At 46.8% G+C, this 5,862-nt stretch overlaps 1 non-coding gene across 1 annotated transcript; it reads right to left on the bottom strand.

Annotated features, from left to right (window-relative positions):
• Positions 1 to 3,129: 3,129 nt before the first annotated feature.
• LOC120979927 lies at positions 3,130 to 3,227 on the bottom strand. The gene has a single exon (XR_005774428.1). It is a non-coding gene; the product is annotated as a small nucleolar RNA SNORA17 (small nucleolar RNA).
• Between the last annotated feature and the right edge of the window lie 2,635 nt (positions 3,228 to 5,862).

The raw sequence follows: 5,862 nt of genomic DNA, 5'->3' as shown, positions 1-5,862 counted from the left end.
CGCCAAGGATCGCAGGGCAACATTCTTTGCCTCCTGTAGCCTCCTCCTCCTACTCTGCTTCCTCCTCCTCTTCTTCCACCTGCTCATCCAGTCAGCCACACACCTTCTCTACCAACTTCAGCACAGCCCGGGGTAAACGTCAGCAGGCCATTCTGAAACTCATATGTTTGGGGGACAGGCCCCACACCGCGCAGGAGTTGTGGCGGGGTATTAAACAACAGACCGACGAGTGGTTGCTGCCAGTGAGCCTCAAGCTCGGCCTGGTGGTGTACGATAATGGGCGAAATCTCGTTGCAGCTCTGGGACTAGCCAGTTTGAAGCACATCCCTTGCCTGGCGCATGTGCTGAATTTGGGGGTGCAGAAGTTCATTCACAACTATCCCGACATGTCAGAGCTGCTGCATAAAGTGCGGGCCGTCTGTGCTCGCTTCCGGCGTTCACATCCTGTCGCTGCTCGCCTGTCTGTGCTACAGCGTAACTTCGGCCTTCCCGCTCCCCGCCTCATATGCGACGTGCCCACCAGGTGGAACTCCACCTTGCACATGCTGGACAGACTGTGTGAGCAGCAGCAGGCCATAGTGGAGTTTCAGCTGCAGCACGCACGGGTCAGTCACACTGCGGAACAGCACCACTTTACCACCAATGACTGGGCTTCCATGCGAGACCTGTTGCGCTGTTTCGAGTACTCCTCCAACATGGCCAGTGGCGATGATGCCGTTATGAGCGTTACAATACCACTTCTATGTCTCCTTGAGAAAAAACTTAGGGCGATGATGGAAGAGGGGTAATTTTTAGCACTTTCAGGCCAGTCTCTTAGAAGTGACTCAGAGGGAGTTTTTTTGCAACAGCAGAGGCCAGGTACAAATGTGGCCAGACAGGGCCCACTACTGGAGGAGGTGGAGGAGGATGAGGATGAAGCATGTTCACAGTGGGGTGGCATCCAGCGCAGCTCGGGCCCATCACTGGTGCGTGGCTGGGGTGAAACGCAGGACGATGACGATACGCCTCCCACAGAGGACAGCTTGTCCTTACCTCTGGGCAGCCTGGCACACATGAGCGACTACATGCTGCAGTGCCTGCGCAACGACAGCAGAGTTGCCCACATTTTAACCTGTGCGGACTACTGGGTTGCCACCCTGCTGGATCCCCGGTACAAATTACTTCCTGCACTGGAGCGTGATAGGAAGATGCGCGAGTACAAGCGCACGTTGGTAGACGCGCTACTGAGAGCATTCCCAAATGTCACAGAGGAACAAGTGGAAGCCCAAGGTGAAGGCAGAGGAGGAGCAAGAGGTCGCCAATGCAGCTGTGTCACGGCCAGCTCCTCTGAGGGCAGGGTTAGCATGGCAGAGATGTGGAAAAGTTTTGTCACCACACCACAGCTAACTGCACCACCACCTGATACGGAACGTGTTAGCAGGAGGCAACATTTCACTAACATGGTGGAACAGTATGTGTGCACACCCCTCCACGTACTGACTGATGGTTCGGCCCCATTCAACTTCTGGGTCTCCAAATTGTCCACGTGGCCAGAGCTAGCCTTTTATACCTTGGAGGTGCTGGCCTGCCCGGCGGCCAGCGTTTGTCTGAACGTGTATTCTGCACGGCAGGGGGCATCATTACAGACAAACGCAGCCGCCTGTCTACAGCCAATGTGGACAAGCTGACGTTCATAAAAATGAACCAGGCATGGATCCCACAGGACCTGTCCATCCCTTGTGCAGATTAGACATTTATAACTACCTCCCCTTAACCATATATTCTTGTACTCCAGGGCACTTCCTCATTCAATCCTCTTTTTATTTTCATTTTACCATTATATTGCGGGGCAACCCAAAGTTGAATGAACCTCTCCTCTGTCTGGGTGCCGGGGCCTAAAAATATCTGACAGTGGCCTGTTCCAGTGTTGGGTGACATGAAGCCTGATTCTCTGCTATGACATGAAGCCTGATTCTCTGCTATGGGACCTCTCTCCTCTGTCTGGGTGCCGGGGCCTAAAAATATCTGACAGTGGCTTGTTCCAGTGTTGGGTGACATGAAGCCTGATTCTCTGCTATGACATGAAGCCTGATTGATAATGGAAAGATTCAGACTCCAGCACTCACTTTTTTTGAAGTGTCAAGTTCTCCATCTTTATTGTAGCAATTGTGCACAGACAATACAGGACTCAAATTCTCTCTGGTGTAGGCTGTTGACGCGTTTCGAAAAATTCTTATTCGTAACAGTGGTGTGTGTCTGGTGTTCTCAGGTATAAATAAGAGCTCAAATGTGTATAATTAACGTTATAGTCACTCCCACCCGTGACTATGGACAGGGTGGAGAGAGAAAACAGCATGGGGCAATTAGATTCCTCCCCTTTGCACAACACATGTCTCTAATAATTATCACCTGGAGCACCAGAACCATTCCATTTGAATATCTGACATACAGAGATTTACATAAAGTTACTTTAAAAACATACTTGTTTCTATACATGCAGATTTTCTCTTCTAACATATTAAAAATTTCATAACATACAAATAAAATATGAAAAAAAAAAAAAAGGAAACAAAAATGTGGAAAAACTCTGCTGGCAAATCCGCTGCGTTGGATAGGTATCCATTCACATTATATTTGCGTTACTTCTCAGTTTGGTTTCTGACTTTTTCAAAGAGTGTTGCTGGATATTTTAATATAAAATATATACATGCATAAATATTCATCATGTATGCCATAAGCGTATAGAAATATTCATAGATCCATACATACATAAATTATAGGGCAATATTAATAAAAATGCATAATTTCCCTTCTTAGGTTGAGACCCTTTGGATATCTTGTCTCCAGTTTAAATATCCAAAAAGCCTCTCTCAGGTTTACTTGGTGTCTTATGTCCCCTCCTCTGATAAAGGTTTTTACTTGTTCTATGGCATATGCTTTAAAATGTTTAGGGCTCCGGTTATGTTTTTCAATGAAATGTTTTGCTACATTTGATATGTTGGTGTAGGAAGGGTTGTCTATATAGTTCAGGTGTTCCAAAATCCGATTTTTGAATTTTCTTATAGTGCACCCTATATACATTTTGTCGCAATGTTCACACCAGATCACATAAACTACTGCTTTGGTATTGCAGTTGATGTAGGACTTAATATTATAAGTTTGGGTGTGATCTGCATTACAAAAAGTTTTTTTATTTTGTGCATAGATGCAGGTGCGGCAGCGCTGCCGCACCTGCATCTATGCACAAAATCAAAAAACTTTTTGTAATGCAGATCACACCCAAACTTATAATATTAAACTGAGTTTAAGCCCAGGCTCTAGACACCAAGGACCTTAGATATAGCTCAGCTGTGGCTTAAGAAGTCTATTATGATAAACCGGCAGGGTATACAGAAGGCGGTTTCAGTCCGGAAGAACCGCATTATGTATACCTCGCCAGAAGGGATAGTCGTGATTGGTGATCCAATGCTGGAAGCAGAAGAGGCTCTTTCTGGGCTAACTCTGCTAAGGCAGGCTGGATCCACCAACACTGGATCTGTTGTAGTTTCCTCTGATGCTTCTGCCATCACCGATGTAACCAACTCTACTCTGCTCTCTGCAGCTACCATTTCTCTCTCTCCCACAACTTCACCTAACCATGTCACCTTTGAAGCTAACCCTCTCCTTCAGCCTCCCTCTGCCACATCTGGGGCGGTTTCCCCTTCGATTATGGTTAATTACGAATCATTTTCAACTGGTGATTTGCATATGCTATGTGCGTCTAAGGGAATTGAGACCAGTCTAAGGAACCGTGGGGATTGCATAGCTGCGCTGAGAGCTTTTGATTCAACCATACCTACTATCTACCCTTCATTGGATGGCTTCCAGACGGGTTAGGTCATGGGCGATGTAGTACACAGTAACCCACCAATGAAGCCATAGCCTCCAAGATATACACCTGACCCCACTTATGTCTCTGAATTTGATACTTATCCAGTGCAGGTGCAACAATACTTGGGTGTTCCCAATGCCAACGGCGAAAGGACTTTGGGGGAGAGGGTGGTATGCCATGTCCCTTTTGCTTCCTCGGAAATCAGAACCATCCTGGCCGAACTGCCTGACTAAAGAACGAATCCACGAGGGTTTGCGAGAATGTTTTGTCAAAATCAGTTTAGTTATGGCATGAGCGGAACGGATTGTGCCCAGGTTCTGAGGGCAAAAGTGGGAGAGGAACTGGCAGGGGTTATAATCTCCTGCTGCAACATTGTCACCCCCGAACAGGCCACTTCTGAAGGAAAGGAATTCTGTGTTGCCCTGCTAGCCAAACTTCCAGAGATGTGTGGTGCATCCTCTACCACGGATGTGATGAAACTCAGTAAAAATCCTGGGGAGGAATGCGCTTGGTTTCTGGCGTCGACTGAAACAAGCTGCATTGGATGCAGATATGGAGGTTGGTCCTGGTGTGCCAACCAACGGAGATAAGTTAACCGCTATTCACCTTTTACTAAGAGCCAAATTCTTAGAAGGCATCCATATGAAAATTCGAGACCGGTTATTGTTAGTCAGACTCGAATTTAATGAAATGACAAAACCTGCCATTCTATCCACTCTCTCCGCCATAGAGCTAGAAGTGGATAGGAAGAAACAGGATAAAACTTTTAAAGTCCTTGTGTCTCAAGCTCCTGGTGACCCAAGATCGTTGGAAAAAGACACAACGCTTGGAAAACCAGGACTTGCTACATCTTCTAAAAGGAAGGACATCTAAAGCGTGACTGTCCTAACAGACCCAAGGGTAAGTGGCAGTTCATTCCAGAGGATCCAACAACTTTGGTTGTGGGGATGGCCAGCCACGGCTACGATTCTTCATAGGACGATGGCAAACCGGTGTCAGGGCATATCAACCTGTTTATCGAGGAATTTAAATATCCCGTCCCTTTCCTCATTGACACCGTTGCAGCCAGAACTGTTCTGAGATCCACACATCTCAGAGGCTAGGTTCCCCTCTCTGGGGAGACTATACTCACTGTGGGTCTCACAGGTCAGACAGTGTCTCTACAGACCACTAAACCACTCCATTGTAGACTAGGGCAGCACACGGAAGCCATCAGGTCTGTACTGGTATCGGATGATGTTCCCATTAATTTGTTGGGAGCGGATATCTTATCAGAAATACAGGCGATTATTGAGTACACTCCAGCTGGTATTGTGGTCAGTAGTGCACTATGTGCTATGGTAGCATTACCATATCTAACGGAACTAGCCTGTTTCCTGGAGTTGGATGTGCTGGCAGAGGTAAATTCCAAAATTTGGGCGGCTGACAAGTATGATGTGGGTCTTCTGCCTATGCCGCCAACTATAGTTAACATCAAGCCAGGAAGCGTTTTGCCCTGATTACCACAATACCCCTTGAGTGTGGCTCAAATGGATAGTCTTAAGATCCAATAGGACCGATATCTACCACCAAACGCAAAGTTTTTTACTGTTATTGATTTAACCAATGACCTTTTTGCTTTTACATTCCAGGGTCAACAACTAACATGGATCGGTGACCAGTCCCTTTGGAATACAGTTGCAAGCTTAAGATCGTGTTAGACCAGTGGGCCCGATGGATTCAGGGGTGGTACTGCTTCAGTATGTGGATGACTTGCTTTGCTGTCCCACGCGGGAGATATGTTATGAAGCATACTGTATCATTGCTTAACCATCTGGTGTCCACGGGGAATAAGGCTAGCAAGGAGAAACTACAGTTTTGAAAGGAAAAGGTTATCTTTTTGGGACATTACATCTCTCTGAGCACCCGACATTTGACCACCCAGAGAGTACAGACATTGAAAGACCCGCAGAGACCTAAAAACACCCGACAATTGAGAGCCATTCTCGGACTTATCAATTACTGCAGAGAAT

Source organism: Bufo bufo, chromosome 9 (genome assembly GCF_905171765.1).
Source record: "Bufo bufo chromosome 9, aBufBuf1.1, whole genome shotgun sequence".
NCBI lineage: Eukaryota > Metazoa > Chordata > Amphibia > Anura > Bufonidae > Bufo > Bufo bufo.
The sequence above is the reverse complement of the archived record's forward strand: the minus strand, read 5'-3'. Positions and strand labels throughout refer to the sequence as shown.